This window comes from Gossypium raimondii, unplaced genomic scaffold (genome assembly GCF_025698545.1).
Source record: "Gossypium raimondii isolate GPD5lz unplaced genomic scaffold, ASM2569854v1 Contig00262, whole genome shotgun sequence".
NCBI classification, from domain to species: domain Eukaryota; kingdom Viridiplantae; phylum Streptophyta; class Magnoliopsida; order Malvales; family Malvaceae; genus Gossypium; species Gossypium raimondii.
The window spans coordinates 1-15,405 of NW_026291362.1; the positions used below are offsets into that span (position 1 = coordinate 1).

A 15,405-nucleotide genomic window follows, 5' to 3' on the forward strand; every position below is an offset into this window, starting at 1 on the left:
GATCATACCGGCACTAATGCCGGATCCCATCGAACTCATGATTAAGCGTGCTTGGCGAGAGTAGTACTAGGATGGGTGACCTCACAGGAAGTCCTCGTGTTGCACCCTCCCATTTTATTTCATATAATGTTTTTTTAGTTGCATTTTCTCGGCGTGGTGTAACTCATTCGTTATTTGCGTTTTGTGAAATAAACAATTTGAAGCGATATTTGGTGAATTTGCATTTAAATTCGGCGCAAGCTGCGATAAAGGCGACCTTTATATGAATAGATTGCGCAAGAGTTGGCAGGTGCGATCATACCGGCACTAATGCCGGATCCCATCGAACTCCATGATTAAGCGTGCTTGGCGAGAGTAGTACTAGGATGGGTGACCTCACAGGAAGTCCTCGTGTTGCACCCTCCATTTTATTTCATATAATGTTTTTTTAGTTGCATTTTCTCGGCGTGGTGTAACTCATTCGTTATTTGCGTTTTGTGAAATAAACAATTTGAAGCGATATTTGGTCGAATTTGCATTTAAATTGGCGCAAGCTGCGATAAAGGGCGACCTTTATATGAATAGATTGCGCAAGAGTTGGCAGGTGCGATCATACGGCACTAATGCCGGATCCCATCGAACTCATGATTAAGCGTGCTTGGGAGAGTAGTACTAGGATGGGTGACCTCACAGGAAGTCCTCGTGTTGCACCCTCCATTTTATTTCATATAATTTTTTTAGTTGCATTTTCTCGGCGTGGTGTAACTCATTCGTTATTTGCGTTTTGTGAAATAAACAATTTGAAGCGATATTTGGTCAATTTGCATTTAAATTGGCGCAAGCTGCGATAAAGGCGACCTTTATATGAATAGATTGCGCAAGAGTTGGCCAGGTGCGATCATACCGGCACTAATGCGGATCCCATCGAACTCCATGATTAAGCGTGCTTGGCGAGAGTAGTACTAGGATGGGTGACCTCACAGGAAGTCCTCGTGTTGCACCCTCCATTTTATTTCATATAATGTTTTTTAGTTGCATTTTCTCGGCGTGGTGTAACTCATTCGTTATTTGCGTTTTGTGAAATAAACAATTTGAAGCGATATTTGGTCGAATTTGCATTTAAATTGGCGCAAGCTGCGATAAGGCGACCTTTATATGAATAGATTGCGCAAGAGTTGGCGAGTGCGATCATACCGACACTAATGCGGATCCTCGAACTCATGATTAAGCGTGCTTGGCGAGAGTAGTACTAGGATGGGTGACCTCTGGGAAGTCCTCGTGTTGCACCCTCCATTTTATTTCATATAATGTTTTTTAGTTGCATTTTCTCGGCGTGGTGTAACTCATTCGTTATTTGCGTTTTGTGAAATAAACAATTTGAAGCGATATTTGGTCGAATTTGCATTTAAATTCGGCGCAAAGCTGCGATAAAGGCGACCTTTATATGAATAGATTGCGCAAGAGTTGGCGGGTGCGATCATACCGGCACTAATGCCGGATCCCATCGAACTCCATGATTAAGCGTGCTTGGCGAGTAGTACTAGGATGGGTGACCTCACAGGAAGTCCTCGTGTTGCACCCTCCCATTTTATTTCATATAATGTTTTTTAGTTGCATTTTCTCGGCGTGGTGTAACTCATTCGTTATTTGCGTTTTGTGAAATAAACAATTTGAAGCGATATTTGGTCGAATTTGCATTTAAATTGGCGCAAGCTGCGATAAAGGCGACCTTTATATGAATAGATTGCGCAAGAGTTGGCGGGTGCGATCATACCGGCACTAATGCCGGATCCCATCGAACTCATGATTAAGCGTGCTTGGCGAGTAGTACTAGGATGGGTGACCTCACAGGAAGTCCTCGTGTTGCACCCTCCCATTTTATTTCATATAATGTTTTTTAGTTGCATTTTCTCGGCGTGGTGTAACTCATTCGTTATTTGCGTTTTGTGAAATAAACAATTTGAAGCGATATTTGGTGAATTTGCATTTAAATTTGGCGCAAGCTGCGATAAAGGCGACCTTTATATGAATAGATTGCGCAAGAGTTGGCGGGTGCGATCATACCGGCACTAATGCCGGATCCCATCGAACTCATGATTAAGCGTGCTTGGCGAGAGTAGTACTAGGATGGGTGACCTCACAGGAAGTCCTCGTGTTGCACCTCCCATTTTATTTCATATAATGTTTTTTAGTTGCATTTTCTCGGCGTGGTGTAACTCATTCGTTATTTGCGTTTTGTGAAATAAACAATTTGAAGCGATATTTGGTCGAATTTGCATTTAAATTCGCGCAAGCTGCGATAAAGGCGACCTTTATATGAATAGATTGCGCAAGAGTTGGCGGGTGCGATCATACCGGCACTAATGCCGGATCCCATCGAACTCATGATTAAGCGTGCTTGGGCGAGTAGTACTAGGATGGGTGACCTCGCAGGAAGTCCTCGTGTTGCACCCTCCATTTTATTTCATATAATGTTTTTTTAGTTGCATTTTCTCGGCGTGGTGTAACTCATTACGTTATTTGCGTTTTGTGAAATAAACAATTTGAAGCGATATTTGGTCAATTTGCATTTAAATTGGCGCAAGCTGCGATAAAGGCGACCTTTATATGAATAGATTGCGCAAGAGTTGGCAGGTGCGATCATACCGGCACTAATGCCGGATCCCATCGAACTCATGATTAAGCGTGCTTGGGCGAGTAGTACTAGGATGGGTGACCTCACAGGAAGTCCTCGTGTTGCACCCTCCATTTTATTTCATATAATGTTTTTTTAGTTGCATTTTCTCGGCGTGGTGTAACTCATTCGTTATTTGCGTTTTGTGAAATAAACAATTTGAAGCGATATTTGGTCGAATTTGCATTTAAATTCGGCGCAAGCTGCGATAAAGGCGACCTTTATATGAATAGATTGCGCAAGAGTTGGCGGGTGCGATCATACCGGCACTAATGCGGATCCCATCGAACTCCATGATTAAGCGTGCTTGGCGAGAGTAGTACTAGGATGGGTGACCTCACAGGAAGTCCTCGTGTTGCACCTCCATTTTATTTCATATAATGTTTTTTTAGTTGCATTTTCTCGGCGTGGTGTAACTCATTCGTTATTTGCGTTTTGTGAAATAAACAATTTGAAGCGATATTTGGTGAATTTGCATTTAAATTGGCGCAAGCTGCGATAAAGGCGACCTTTATATGAATAGATTGCGCAAGAGTTGGCGGGTGCGATCATACCGGCACTAATGCCGGATCCCATCGAACTCATGATTAAGCGTGCTTGGCGAGAGTAGTACTAGGATGGGTGACCTCACAGGAAGTCCTCGTGTTGCACCCTCCCATTTTATTTCATATAATGTTTTTTTAGTTGCATTTTCTCGGCGTGGTGTAACTCATTCGTTATTTGCGTTTTGTGAAATAAACAATTTGAAGCGATATTTGGTGAATTTGCATTTAAATTGGGCGCAAGCTGCGATAAAGGCGACCTTTATATGAATAGATTGCGCAAGAGTTGGCGGGTGCGATCATACCGGCACTAATGCCGGATCCCATCGAACTCATGATTAAGCGTGCTTGGCGAGAGTAGTACTAGGATGGGTGACCTCACAGGAAGTCCTCGTGTTGCACCCTCCCATTTTATTTCATATAATGTTTTTTAGTTGCATTTTCTCGGCGTGGTGTAACTCATTCGTTATTTGCGTTTTGTGAAATAAACAATTTGAAGCGATATTTGGTGAATTTGCATTTAAATTTGGCGCAAGCTGCGATAAAGGCGACCTTTATATGAATAGATTGCGCAAGAGTTGGCAGTGCGATCATACCGGCACTAATGCCGGATCCCATCGAACTCCATGATTAAGCGTGCTTGGCGAGAGTAGTACTAGGATGGGTGACCTCACAGGAAGTCCTCGTGTTGCACCCTCCATTTTATTTCATATAATGTTTTTTAGTTGCATTTTCTCGGCGTGGTGTAACTCATTCGTTATTTGCGTTTTGTGAAATAAACAATTTGAAGCGATATTTGGTCGAATTTGCATTTAAATTGGCGCAAGCTGCGATAAAGGCGACCTTTATATGAATAGATTGCGCAAGAGTTGGCGGGTGCGATCATACGGCACTAATGCCGGATCCCATCGAACTCATGATTAAGCGTGCTTGGCGAGAGTAGTACTAGGATGGGTGACCTCACAGGAAGTCCTCGTGTTGCACCCTCCATTTTATTTCATATAATGTTTTTTTAGTTGCATTTTCTCGGCGTGGTGTAACTCATTCGTTATTTGCGTTTTGTGAAATAAACAATTTGAAGCGATATTTGGTGAATTTGCATTTAAATTGGGCGCAAGCTGCGATAAAGGCGACCTTTATATGAATAGATTGCGCAAGAGTTGGCGGGTGCGATCATACCGGCACTAATGCCGGATCCCATCGAACTCATGATTAAGCGTGCTTGGCGAGAGTAGTACTAGGATGGGTGACCTCACAGGAAGTCCTCGTGTTGCACCCTCCATTTTATTTCATATAATGTTTTTTAGTTGCATTTTCTCGGCGTGGTGTAACTCATTCGTTATTTGCGTTTTGTGAAATAAACAATTTGAAGCGATATTTGGTCGAATTTGCATTTAAATTGGCGCAAGCTGCGATAAGGCGACCTTTATATGAATAGATTGCGCAAGAGTTGGCGGGTGCGATCATACCGGCACTAATGCCGGATCCCATCGAACTCATGATTAAGCGTGCTTGGCGAGAGTAGTACTAGGATGGGTGACCTCGCAGGAAGTCCTCGTGTTGCACCCTCCATTTTATTTCATATAATGTTTTTTTAGTTGCATTTTCTCGGCGTGGTGTAACTCATTCGTTATTTGCGTTTTGTGAAATAAACAATTTGAAGCGATATTTGGTCGAATTTGCATTTAAATTGGCGCAAGCTGCGATAAAGGCGACCTTTATATGAATAGATTGCGCAAGAGTTGGCGAGTGCGATCATACCGCACTAATGCCGGATCCCATCGAACTCATGTTAAGCGTGCTTGGCGAGAGTAGTACTAGGATGGGTGACCTCACAGGAAGTCCTCGTGTTGCACCCTCCATTTTATTTCATATAATGTTTTTTTAGTTGCATTTTCTCGGCGTGGTGTAACTCATTCGTTATTTGCGTTTTGTGAAATAAACAATTTGAAGCGATATTTGGTGAATTTGCATTTAAATTGGCGCAAGCTGCGATAAAGGCGACCTTTATATGAATAGATTGCGCAAGAGTTGGCGGGTGCGATCATACCGGCACTAATGCCGGATCCCATCGAACTCATGATTAAGCGTGCTTGGGCGAGTAGTACTAGGATGGGTGACCTCACAGGAAGTCCTCGTGTTGCACCCTCCATTTTATTTCATATAATGTTTTTTAGTTGCATTTTCTCGGCGTGGTGTAACTCATTCGTTATTTGCGTTTTGTGAAATAAACAATTTGAAGCGATATTTGGTCGAATTTGCATTTAAATTCGGCGCAAGCTGCGATAAAGGCGACCTTTATATGAATAGATTGCGCAAGAGTTGGCGGGTGCGATCATACCGGCACTAATGCCGGATCCCATCGAACTCATGATTAAGCGTGCTTGGCGAGAGTAGTACTAGGATGGGTGACCTCACAGGAAGTCCTCGTGTTGCACCCTCCATTTTATTTCATATAATGTTTTTTAGTTGCATTTTCTCGGCGTGGTGTAACTCATTCGTTATTTGCGTTTTGTGAAATAAACAATTTGAAGCGATATTTGGTCGAATTTGCATTTAAATTGGCGCAAGCTGCGCGATAAGGCGACCTTTATATGAATAGATTGCGCAAGAGTTGGTGAGTGCGATCATACCGGCACTAATGCCGGATCCCATCGAACTCATGATTAAGCGTGCTTGGCGAGTAGTACTAGGATGGGTGACCTCACAGGAAGTCCTCGTGTTGCACCCTCCATTTTATTTCATATAATGTTTTTTAGTTGCATTTTCTCGGCGTGGTGTAACTCATTCGTTATTTGCGTTTTGTGAAATAAACAATTTGAAGCGATATTTGGTCGAATTTGCATTTAAATTCGGCGCAAGCTGCGATAAAGGCGACCTTTATATGAATAGATTGCGCAAGAGTTGGCAGTGCGATCATACCGCACAATAATGCGGATCCCATCGAACTCATGATTAAGCGTGCTTGGCGAGAGTAGTACTAGGATGGGTGACCTCACAGGAAGTCCTCGTGTTGCACCCTCCATTTTATTTCATATAATGTTTTTTAGTTGCATTTTCTCGGCGTGGTGTAACTCATTCGTTATTTGCGTTTTGTGAAATAAACAATTTGAAGCGATATTTGGTGAATTTGCATTTAAATTGGCGCAAGCTGCGATAAAGGCGACCTTTATATGAATAGATGCGCAAGAGTTGGCGGGTGCGATCATACCGGCACTAATGCGGATCCCATCGAACTCATGATTAAGCGTGCTTGGGGCGAGTAGTACTAGGATGGGTGACCTCACAGGAAGTCCTCGTGTTGCACCCCTCCATTTTATTTCATATAATGTTTTTTTAGTTGCATTTTCTCGGCGTGGTGTAACTCATTCGTTATTTGCGTTTTGTGAAATAAACAATTTGAAGCGATATTTGGTGAATTTGCATTTAAATTGGCGCAAGCTGCGATAAAGGCGACCTTTATATGAATAGATTGCGCAAGAGTTGGCGGGTGCGATCATACCGGCACTAATGCGGATCCCATCGAACTCATGATTAAGCGTGCTTGGCGAGAGTAGTACTAGGATGGGTGACCTCACAGGAAGTCCTCGTGTTGCACCTCCCATTTTATTTCATATAATGTTTTTTTAGTTGCATTTTCTCGGCGTGGTGTAACTCATTCGTTATTTGCGTTTTGTGAAATAAACAATTTGAAGCGATATTTGGTGAATTTGCATTTAAATTGGGCGCAAGCTGCGATAAAGGCGACCTTTATATGAATAGATTGCGCAAGAGTTGGCGGGTGCGATCATACCGGCACTAATGCCGGATCCCATCGAACTCCATGATTAAGCGTGCTTGGCGAGTAGTACTAGGATGGGTGACCTCACAGGAAGTCCTCGTGTTGCACCCTCCATTTTATTTCATATAATGTTTTTTTAGTTGCATTTTCTCGGCGTGGTGTAACTCATTCGTTATTTGCGTTTTGTGAAATAAACAATTTGAAGCGATATTTGGTCGAATTTGCATTTAAATTGGCGCAAGCTGCGATAAAGGCGACCTTTATATGAATAGATTGCGCAAGAGTTGGCGGGTGCGATCATACCGGCACTAATGCCGGATCCCATCGAACTCATGATTAAGCGTGCTTGGGCGAGTAGTACTAGGATGGGTGACCTCAGGAAGTCCTCGTGTTGCACCCTCCATTTTATTTCATATAATGTTTTTTAGTTGCATTTTCTCGGCGTGGTGTAACTCATTCGTTATTTGCGTTTTGTGAAATAAACAATTTGAAGCGATATTTGGTCGAATTTGCATTTAAATTTGGGCGCAAGCTGCGATAAAGGCGACCTTTATATGAATAGATTGCGCAAGAGTTGGCGGGTGCGATCATACCGGCACTAATGCCGGATCCCATCGAACTCATGATTAAGCGTGCTTGGCGAGAGTAGTACTAGGATGGGTGACCTCACAGGAAGTCCTCGTGTTGCACCTCCATTTTATTTCATATAATGTTTTTTTAGTTGCATTTTCTCGGCGTGGTGTAACTCATTCGTTATTTGCGTTTTGTGAAATAAACAATTTGAAGCGATATTTGGTGAATTTGCATTTAAATTCGGCGCAAGCTGCGATAAAGGCGACCTTTATATGAATAGATTGCGCAAGAGTTGGCGGGTGCGATCATACCGACACTAATGCCGGATCCCATCGAACTCATGATTAAGCGTGCTTGGCGAGAGTAGTACTAGGATGGGTGACCTCGCAGGAAGTCCTCGTGTTGCACCCTCCATTTTATTTCATATAATGTTTTTTAGTTGCATTTTCTCGGCGTGGTGTAACTCATTCGTTATTTGCGTTTTGTGAAATAAACAATTTGAAGCGATATTTGGTCGAATTTGCATTTAAATTGGCGCAAGCTGCGATAAAGGCGACCTTTATATGAATAGATTGCGCAAGAGTTGGCAGGTGCGATCATACCGGCACTAATGCCGGATCCCATCGAACTCATGATTAAGCGTGCTTGGCGAGAGTAGTACTAGGATGGGTGACCTCACAGGAAGTCCTCGTGTTGCACCCTCCATTTTATTTCATATAATGTTTTTTTAGTTGCATTTTCTCGGCGTGGTGTAACTCATTCGTTATTTGCGTTTTGTGAAATAAACAATTTGAAGCGATATTTGGTCGAATTTGCATTTAAATTCGGCGCAAGCTGCGATAAAGGCGACCTTTATATGAATAGATTGCGCAAGAGTTGGCGGGTGCGATCATACCGGCACTAATGCCGGATCCCATCGAACTCATGATTAAGCGTGCTTGGCGAGAGTAGTACTAGGATGGGTGACCTCACAGGAAGTCCTCGTGTTGCACCCTCCATTTTATTTCATATAATGTTTTTTTAGTTGCATTTTCTCGGCGTGGTGTAACTCATTCGTTATTTGCGTTTTGTGAAATAAACAATTTGAAGCGATATTTGGTGAATTTGCATTTAAATTGGCGCAAGCTGCGATAAAGGCGACCTTTATATGAATAGATTGCGCAAGAGTTGGCGGGTGCGATCATACCGGCACTAATGCCGGATCCCATCGAACTCCATGATTAAGCGTGCTTGGCGAGAGTAGTACTAGGATGGGTGACCTCTCACAGGAAGTCCTCGTGTTGCACCCTCCATTTTATTTCATATAATGTTTTTTAGTTGCATTTTCTCGGCGTGGTGTAACTCATTCGTTATTTGCGTTTTGTGAAATAAACAATTTGAAGCGATATTTGGTCGAATTTGCATTTAAATTGGCGCAAGCTGCGATAAGGCGACCTTTATATGAATAGATTGCGCAAGAGTTGGCGGGTGCGATCATACCGGCACTAATGCCGGATCCCATCGAACTCATGATTAAGCGTGCTTGGCGAGAGTAGTACTAGGATGGGTGACCTCACAGGAAGTCCTCGTGTTGCACCCTCCATTTTATTTCATATAATGTTTTTTTAGTTGCATTTTCTCGGCGTGGTGTAACTCATTCGTTATTTGCGTTTTGTGAAATAAACAATTTGAAGCGATATTTGGTCGAATTTGCATTTAAATTGGCGCAAGCTGCGATAAAGGCGACCTTTATATGAATAGATTGCGCAAGAGTTGGCGGTGCGATCATACCGGCACTAATGCGGATCCCATCGAACTCATGATTAAGCGTGCTTGGCGAGAGTAGTACTAGGATGGGTGACCTCACAGGAAGTCCTCGTGTTGCACCCTCCATTTTATTTCATATAATGTTTTTTAGTTGCATTTTCTCGGCGTGGTGTAACTCATTCGTTATTTGCGTTTTGTGAAATAAACAATTTGAAGCGATATTTGGTGAATTTGCATTTAAATTGGCGCAAGCTGCGATAAAGGCGACCTTTATATGAATAGATTGCGCAAGAGTTGGCGGGTGCGATCATACCGGCACTAATGCCGGATCCCATCGAACTCATGATTAAGCGTGCTTGGCGAGAGTAGTACTAGGATGGGTGACCTCACAGGAAGTCCTCGTGTTGCACCCTCCATTTTATTTCATATAATGTTTTTTAGTTGCATTTTCTCGGCGTGGTGTAACTCATTCGTTATTTGCGTTTTGTGAAATAAACAATTTGAAGCGATATTTGGTCGAATTTGCATTTAAATTGGCGCAAGCTGCGATAAAGGCGACCTTTATATGAATAGATTGCGCAAGAGTTGGCGGGTGCGATCATACCGGCACTAATGCGGATCCCATCGAACTCATGATTAAGCGTGCTTGGCGAGAGTAGTACTAGGATGGGTGACCTCACAGGAAGTCCTCGTGTTGCACCTCCATTTTATTTCATATAATGTTTTTTTAGTTGCATTTTCTCGGCGTGGTGTAACTCATTCGTTATTTGCGTTTTGTGAAATAAACAATTTGAAGCGATATTTGGTCAATTTGCATTTAAATTTGGCGCAAAGCTGCGATAAAGGCGACCTTTATATGAATAGATTGCGCAAGAGTTGGCGGGTGCGATCATACCGGCACTAATGCCGGATCCCATCGAACTCATGATTAAGCGTGCTTGGCGAGAGTAGTACTAGGATGGGTGACCTCACAGGAAGTCCTCGTGTTGCACCCTCCATTTTATTTCATATAATGTTTTTTTAGTTGCATTTTCTCGGCGTGGTGTAACTCATTCGTTATTTGCGTTTTGTGAAATAAACAATTTGAAGCGATATTTGGTCGAATTTGCATTTAAATTCGGCGCAAGCTGCGATAAAGGCGACCTTTATATGAATAGATTGCGCAAGAGTTGGCGGGTGCGATCATACCGGCACTAATGCGGATCCCATCGAACTCATGATTAAGCGTGCTTGGGAGAGTAGTACTAGGATGGGTGACCTCACAGGAAGTCCTCGTGTTGCACCCTCCATTTTATTTCATATAATGTTTTTTAGTTGCATTTTCTCGGCGTGGTGTAACTCATTCGTTATTTGCGTTTTGTGAAATAAACAATTTGAAGCGATATTTGGTGAATTTGCATTTAAATTGGCGCAAGCTGCGATAAAGGCGACCTTTATATGAATAGATTGCGCAAGAGTTGGCGGGTGCGATCATACCGGCACTAATGCCGGATCCCATCGAACTCATGATTAAGCGTGCTTGGCGAGAGTAGTACTAGGATGGGTGACCTCACAGGAAGTCCTCGTGTTGCACCTCCATTTTATTTCATATAATGTTTTTTAGTTGCATTTTCTCGGCGTGGTGTAACTCATTCGTTATTTGCGTTTTGTGAAATAAACAATTTGAAGCGATATTTGGTCGAATTTGCATTTAAATTGGCGCAAGCTGCGATAAAGGCGACCTTTATATGAATAGATTGCGCAAGAGTTGGCGGGTGCGATCATACCGGCACTAATGCCGGATCCCATCGAACTCATGATTAAGCGTGCTTGGGCGAGTAGTACTAGGATGGGTGACCTCACAGGAAGTCCTCGTGTTGCACCCTCCATTTTATTTCATATAATGTTTTTTAGTTGCATTTTCTCGGCGTGGTGTAACTCATTCGTTATTTGCGTTTTGTGAAATAAACAATTTGAAGCGATATTTGGTCGAATTTGCATTTAAATTTGGCGCAAGCTGCGATAAAGGCGACCTTTATATGAATAGATTGCGCAAGAGTTGGCGGGTGCGATCATACCGGCACTAATGCCGGATCCCATCGAACTCATGATTAAGCGTGCTTGGCGAGAGTAGTACTAGGATGGGTGACCTCACAGGAAGTCCTCGTGTTGCACCCTCCATTTTATTTCATATAATGTTTTTTAGTTGCATTTTCTCGGCGTGGTGTAACTCATTCGTTATTTGCGTTTTGTGAAATAAACAATTTGAAGCGATATTTGGTCGAATTTGCATTTAAATTCGGCGCAAGCTGCGATAAAGGCGACCTTTATATGAATAGATTGCGCAAGAGTTGGCGGGTGCGATCATACCGGCACTAATGCCGGATCCCATCGAACTCATGATTAAGCGTGCTTGGCGAGAGTAGTACTAGGATGGGTGACCTCACAGGAAGTCCTCGTGTTGCACCCTCCATTTTATTTCATATAATGTTTTTTTAGTTGCATTTTCTCGGCGTGGTGTAACTCATTCGTTATTTGCGTTTTGTGAAATAAACAATTTGAAGCGATATTTGGTCGAATTTGCATTTAAATTCGGCGCAAGCTGCGATAAAGGCGACCTTTATATGAATAGATTGCGCAAGAGTTGGCGGGTGCGATCATACCGGCACTAATGCGGATCCCATCGAACTCATGATTAAGCGTGCTTTGGAGAGTAGTACTAGGATGGGTGACCTCACAGGAAGTCCTCGTGTTGCACCCTCCATTTTATTTCATATAATGTTTTTTAGTTGCATTTTCTCGGCGTGGTGTAACTCATTCGTTATTTGCGTTTTGTGAAATAAACAATTTGAAGCGATATTTGGTGAATTTGCATTTAAATTGGCGCAAGCTGCGATAAAGGCGACCTTTATATGAATAGATTGCGCAAGAGTTGGCGGGTGCGATCATACCGGCACTAATGCGGATCCCATCGAACTCCATGATTAAGCGTGCTTGGCGAGTAGTAGTACTAGGATGGGTGACCTCACAGGAAGTCCTCGTGTTGCACCCTCCATTTTATTTCATATAATGTTTTTTAGTTGCATTTTCTCGGCGTGGTGTAACTCATTCGTTATTTGCGTTTTGTGAAATAAACAATTTGAAGCGATATTTGGTCGAATTTGCATTTAAATTGGCGCAAGCTGCGATAAAGGCGACCTTTATATGAATAGATTGCGCAAGAGTTGGCGGGTGCGATCATACCGGCACTAATGCCGGATCCCATCGAACTCATGATTAAGCGTGCTTGGCGAGTAGTACTAGGATGGGTGACCTCACAGGAAGTCCTCGTGTTGCACCCTCCATTTTATTTCATATAATGTTTTTTTAGTTGCATTTTCTCGGCGTGGTGTAACTCATTCGTTATTTGCGTTTTGTGAAATAAACAATTTGAAGCGATATTTGGTGAATTTGCATTTAAATTTGGCGCAAGCTGCGATAAAGGCGACCTTTATATGAATAGATTGCGCAAGAGTTGGCGGGTGCGATCATACCGGCACTAATGCGGATCCCATCGAACTCATGATTAAGCGTGCTTGGCGAGAGTAGTACTAGGATGGGTGACCTCACAGGAAGTCCTCGTGTTGCACCCTCCATTTTATTTCATATAATGTTTTTTTAGTTGCATTTTCTCGGCGTGGTGTAACTCATTCGTTATTTGCGTTTTGTGAAATAAACAATTTGAAGCGATATTTGGTGAATTTGCATTTAAATTTGGCGCAAGCTGCGATAAGGCGACCTTTATATGAATAGATTGCATGAGAGTTGGCGGGTGCGATCATACCGGCACTAATGCCGGATCCCATCGAACTCATGATTAAGCGTGCTTGGCGAGAGTAGTACTAGGATGGGTGACCTCACAGGAAGTCCTCGTGTTGCACCCTCCATTTTATTTCATATAATGTTTTTTTAGTTGCATTTTCTCGGCGTGGTGTAACTCATTCGTTATTTGCGTTTTGTGAAATAAACAATTTGAAGCGATATTTGGTCGAATTTGCATTTAAATTCGGCGCAAGCTGCGATAAAGGCGACCTTTATATGAATAGATTGCGCAAGAGTTGGCGGGTGCGATCATACCGGCACTAATGCCGGATCCCATCGAACTCATGATTAAGCGTGCTTGGCGAGTAGTACTAGGATGGGTGACCTCAGGAAGTCCTCGTGTTGCACCCTCCATTTTATTTCATATAATGTTTTTTAGTTGCATTTTCTCGGCGTGGTGTAACTCATTCGTTATTTGCGTTTTGTGAAATAAACAATTTGAAGCGATATTTGGTGAATTTGCATTTAAATTCGGCGCAAGCTGCGATAAAGGCGACCTTTATATGAATAGATTGCGCAAGAGTTGGCGGGTGCGATCATACCGGCACTAATGCCGGATCCCATCGAACTCATGATTAAGCGTGCTTGGCGAGAGTAGTACTAGGATGGGTGACCTCACAGGAAGTCCTCGTGTTGCACCTCCCATTTTATTTCATATAATGTTTTTTTAGTTGCATTTTCTCGGCGTGGTGTAACTCATTCGTTATTTGCGTTTTGTGAAATAAACAATTTGAAGCGATATTTGGTCGAATTTGCATTTAAATTCGGCGCAAGCTGCGATAAAGGCGACCTTTATATGAATAGATTGCGCAAGAGTTGGCGGGTGCGATCATACCGGCACTAATGCCGGATCCCATCGAACTCATGATTAAGCGTGCTTGGCGAGTAGTACTAGGATGGGTGACCTCACAGGAAGTCCTCGTGTTGCACCCTCCATTTTATTTCATATAATGTTTTTTTAGTTGCATTTTCTCGGCGTGGTGTAACTCATTCGTTATTTGCGTTTTGTGAAATAAACAATTTGAAGCGATATTTGGTCGAATTTGCATTTAAATTGGCGCAAGCTGCGATAAAGGCGACCTTTATATGAATAGATTGCGCAAGAGTTGGCGGGTGCGATCATACCGGCACTAATGCCGGATCCCATCGAACTCATGATTAAGCGTGCTTGGCGAGAGTAGTACTAGGATGGGTGACCTCACAGGAAGTCCTCGTGTTGCACCTCCCATTTTATTTCATATAATGTTTTTTTAGTTGCATTTTCTCGGCGTGGTGTAACTCATTCGTTATTTGCGTTTTGTGAAATAAACAATTTGAAGCGATATTTGGTCGAATTTGCATTTAAATTTGGCGCAAGCTGCGATAAAGGCGACCTTTATATGAATAGATTGCGCAAGAGTTGGCGGGTGCGATCATACCGGCACTAATGCCGGATCCCATCGAACTCATGATTAAGCGTGCTTGGGAGAGTAGTACTAGGATGGGTGACCTCACAGGAAGTCCTCGTGTTGCACCCTCCATTTTATTTCATATAATGTTTTTTAGTTGCATTTTCTCGGCGTGGTGTAACTCATTCGTTATTTGCGTTTTGTGAAATAAACAATTTGAAGCGATATTTGGTCGAATTTGCATTTAAATTCGGCGCAAGCTGCGATAAAGGCGACCTTTATATGAATAGATTGCGCAAGAGTTGGCGGGTGCGATCATACCGGCACTAATGCGGATCCCATCGAACTCATGATTAAGCGTGCTTGGCGAGTAGTACTAGGATGGGTGACCTCACAGGAAGTCCTCGTGTTGCACCCTCCATTTTATTTCATATAATGTTTTTTAGTTGCATTTTCTCGGCGTGGTGTAACTCATTCGTTATTTGCGTTTTGTGAAATAAACAATTTGAAGCGATATTTGGTGAATTTGCATTTAAATTTGGCGCAAGCTGCGATAAAGGCGACCTTTATATGAATAGATTGCGCAAGAGTTGGCGGGTGCGATCATACCGGCACTAATGCCGGATCCCATCGAACTCCATGATTAAGCGTGCTTGGCGAGTAGTACTAGGATGGGTGACCTCACAGGAAGTCCTCGTGTTGCACCCTCCATTTTATTTCATATAATGTTTTTTAGTTGCATTTTCTCGGCGTGGTGTAACTCATTCGTTATTTGCGTTTTGTGAAATAAACAATTTGAAGCGATATTTGGTCGAATTTGCATTTAAATTGGCGCAAGCTGCGATAAAGGCGACCTTTATATGAATAGATTGCGCAAGAGTT

General features: G+C 42.7%; 42 pseudogenes; all 42 read left to right on the plus strand.

Annotated features, from left to right (window-relative positions):
- The first annotated feature begins 287 nt into the window (after positions 1 to 287).
- Positions 288 to 402, plus strand: LOC128037654 (5S ribosomal RNA; annotated as a pseudogene).
- A 467-nt stretch (positions 403 to 869) lies between these two features.
- On the plus strand, positions 870 to 983 carry LOC128037444 (5S ribosomal RNA; annotated as a pseudogene).
- A 465-nt stretch (positions 984 to 1,448) lies between these two features.
- Positions 1,449 to 1,561, plus strand: LOC128037569 (5S ribosomal RNA; annotated as a pseudogene).
- Positions 1,562 to 2,029: 468 nt separating this feature from the next.
- LOC128037602 (5S ribosomal RNA) lies at positions 2,030 to 2,143 on the plus strand (annotated as a pseudogene).
- Positions 2,144 to 2,320: 177 nt separating this feature from the next.
- LOC128037691 (5S ribosomal RNA) lies at positions 2,321 to 2,433 on the plus strand (annotated as a pseudogene).
- A 178-nt stretch (positions 2,434 to 2,611) lies between these two features.
- Positions 2,612 to 2,724, plus strand: LOC128037598 (5S ribosomal RNA; annotated as a pseudogene).
- A 179-nt stretch (positions 2,725 to 2,903) lies between these two features.
- On the plus strand, positions 2,904 to 3,017 carry LOC128037680 (5S ribosomal RNA; annotated as a pseudogene).
- Positions 3,018 to 3,193: 176 nt separating this feature from the next.
- On the plus strand, positions 3,194 to 3,307 carry LOC128037451 (5S ribosomal RNA; annotated as a pseudogene).
- Positions 3,308 to 3,486: 179 nt separating this feature from the next.
- Positions 3,487 to 3,600, plus strand: LOC128037452 (5S ribosomal RNA; annotated as a pseudogene).
- Positions 3,601 to 3,777: 177 nt separating this feature from the next.
- Positions 3,778 to 3,892, plus strand: LOC128037568 (5S ribosomal RNA; annotated as a pseudogene).
- Positions 3,893 to 4,069: 177 nt separating this feature from the next.
- Positions 4,070 to 4,182, plus strand: LOC128037617 (5S ribosomal RNA; annotated as a pseudogene).
- Positions 4,183 to 4,360: 178 nt separating this feature from the next.
- On the plus strand, positions 4,361 to 4,474 carry LOC128037453 (5S ribosomal RNA; annotated as a pseudogene).
- A 176-nt stretch (positions 4,475 to 4,650) lies between these two features.
- Positions 4,651 to 4,764, plus strand: LOC128037517 (5S ribosomal RNA; annotated as a pseudogene).
- Positions 4,765 to 4,942: 178 nt separating this feature from the next.
- On the plus strand, positions 4,943 to 5,054 carry LOC128037650 (5S ribosomal RNA; annotated as a pseudogene).
- Positions 5,055 to 5,231: 177 nt separating this feature from the next.
- LOC128037683 (5S ribosomal RNA) lies at positions 5,232 to 5,344 on the plus strand (annotated as a pseudogene).
- A 178-nt stretch (positions 5,345 to 5,522) lies between these two features.
- Positions 5,523 to 5,636, plus strand: LOC128037455 (5S ribosomal RNA; annotated as a pseudogene).
- Positions 5,637 to 6,392: 756 nt separating this feature from the next.
- On the plus strand, positions 6,393 to 6,505 carry LOC128037631 (5S ribosomal RNA; annotated as a pseudogene).
- Positions 6,506 to 6,683: 178 nt separating this feature from the next.
- LOC128037622 (5S ribosomal RNA) lies at positions 6,684 to 6,796 on the plus strand (annotated as a pseudogene).
- A 178-nt stretch (positions 6,797 to 6,974) lies between these two features.
- Positions 6,975 to 7,087, plus strand: LOC128037570 (5S ribosomal RNA; annotated as a pseudogene).
- Positions 7,088 to 7,265: 178 nt separating this feature from the next.
- LOC128037651 (5S ribosomal RNA) lies at positions 7,266 to 7,376 on the plus strand (annotated as a pseudogene).
- Positions 7,377 to 7,555: 179 nt separating this feature from the next.
- LOC128037603 (5S ribosomal RNA) lies at positions 7,556 to 7,669 on the plus strand (annotated as a pseudogene).
- Positions 7,670 to 7,846: 177 nt separating this feature from the next.
- LOC128037659 (5S ribosomal RNA) lies at positions 7,847 to 7,960 on the plus strand (annotated as a pseudogene).
- A 177-nt stretch (positions 7,961 to 8,137) lies between these two features.
- On the plus strand, positions 8,138 to 8,251 carry LOC128037628 (5S ribosomal RNA; annotated as a pseudogene).
- A 179-nt stretch (positions 8,252 to 8,430) lies between these two features.
- LOC128037456 (5S ribosomal RNA) lies at positions 8,431 to 8,544 on the plus strand (annotated as a pseudogene).
- A 177-nt stretch (positions 8,545 to 8,721) lies between these two features.
- On the plus strand, positions 8,722 to 8,838 carry LOC128037576 (5S ribosomal RNA; annotated as a pseudogene).
- Positions 8,839 to 9,014: 176 nt separating this feature from the next.
- On the plus strand, positions 9,015 to 9,128 carry LOC128037457 (5S ribosomal RNA; annotated as a pseudogene).
- A 177-nt stretch (positions 9,129 to 9,305) lies between these two features.
- LOC128037663 (5S ribosomal RNA) lies at positions 9,306 to 9,418 on the plus strand (annotated as a pseudogene).
- Positions 9,419 to 9,594: 176 nt separating this feature from the next.
- LOC128037458 (5S ribosomal RNA) lies at positions 9,595 to 9,708 on the plus strand (annotated as a pseudogene).
- A 177-nt stretch (positions 9,709 to 9,885) lies between these two features.
- On the plus strand, positions 9,886 to 9,998 carry LOC128037623 (5S ribosomal RNA; annotated as a pseudogene).
- Positions 9,999 to 10,176: 178 nt separating this feature from the next.
- On the plus strand, positions 10,177 to 10,290 carry LOC128037459 (5S ribosomal RNA; annotated as a pseudogene).
- Positions 10,291 to 10,469: 179 nt separating this feature from the next.
- Positions 10,470 to 10,581, plus strand: LOC128037657 (5S ribosomal RNA; annotated as a pseudogene).
- Positions 10,582 to 10,757: 176 nt separating this feature from the next.
- Positions 10,758 to 10,871, plus strand: LOC128037604 (5S ribosomal RNA; annotated as a pseudogene).
- Positions 10,872 to 11,047: 176 nt separating this feature from the next.
- LOC128037684 (5S ribosomal RNA) lies at positions 11,048 to 11,160 on the plus strand (annotated as a pseudogene).
- A 178-nt stretch (positions 11,161 to 11,338) lies between these two features.
- Positions 11,339 to 11,452, plus strand: LOC128037460 (5S ribosomal RNA; annotated as a pseudogene).
- Positions 11,453 to 11,630: 178 nt separating this feature from the next.
- Positions 11,631 to 11,744, plus strand: LOC128037461 (5S ribosomal RNA; annotated as a pseudogene).
- A 467-nt stretch (positions 11,745 to 12,211) lies between these two features.
- Positions 12,212 to 12,326, plus strand: LOC128037591 (5S ribosomal RNA; annotated as a pseudogene).
- Positions 12,327 to 12,793: 467 nt separating this feature from the next.
- On the plus strand, positions 12,794 to 12,906 carry LOC128037578 (5S ribosomal RNA; annotated as a pseudogene).
- A 177-nt stretch (positions 12,907 to 13,083) lies between these two features.
- Positions 13,084 to 13,197, plus strand: LOC128037462 (5S ribosomal RNA; annotated as a pseudogene).
- A 466-nt stretch (positions 13,198 to 13,663) lies between these two features.
- On the plus strand, positions 13,664 to 13,777 carry LOC128037605 (5S ribosomal RNA; annotated as a pseudogene).
- Positions 13,778 to 14,246: 469 nt separating this feature from the next.
- LOC128037606 (5S ribosomal RNA) lies at positions 14,247 to 14,360 on the plus strand (annotated as a pseudogene).
- A 179-nt stretch (positions 14,361 to 14,539) lies between these two features.
- On the plus strand, positions 14,540 to 14,652 carry LOC128037639 (5S ribosomal RNA; annotated as a pseudogene).
- A 466-nt stretch (positions 14,653 to 15,118) lies between these two features.
- LOC128037571 (5S ribosomal RNA) lies at positions 15,119 to 15,231 on the plus strand (annotated as a pseudogene).
- The last annotated feature ends 174 nt before the right edge of the window (positions 15,232 to 15,405 follow it).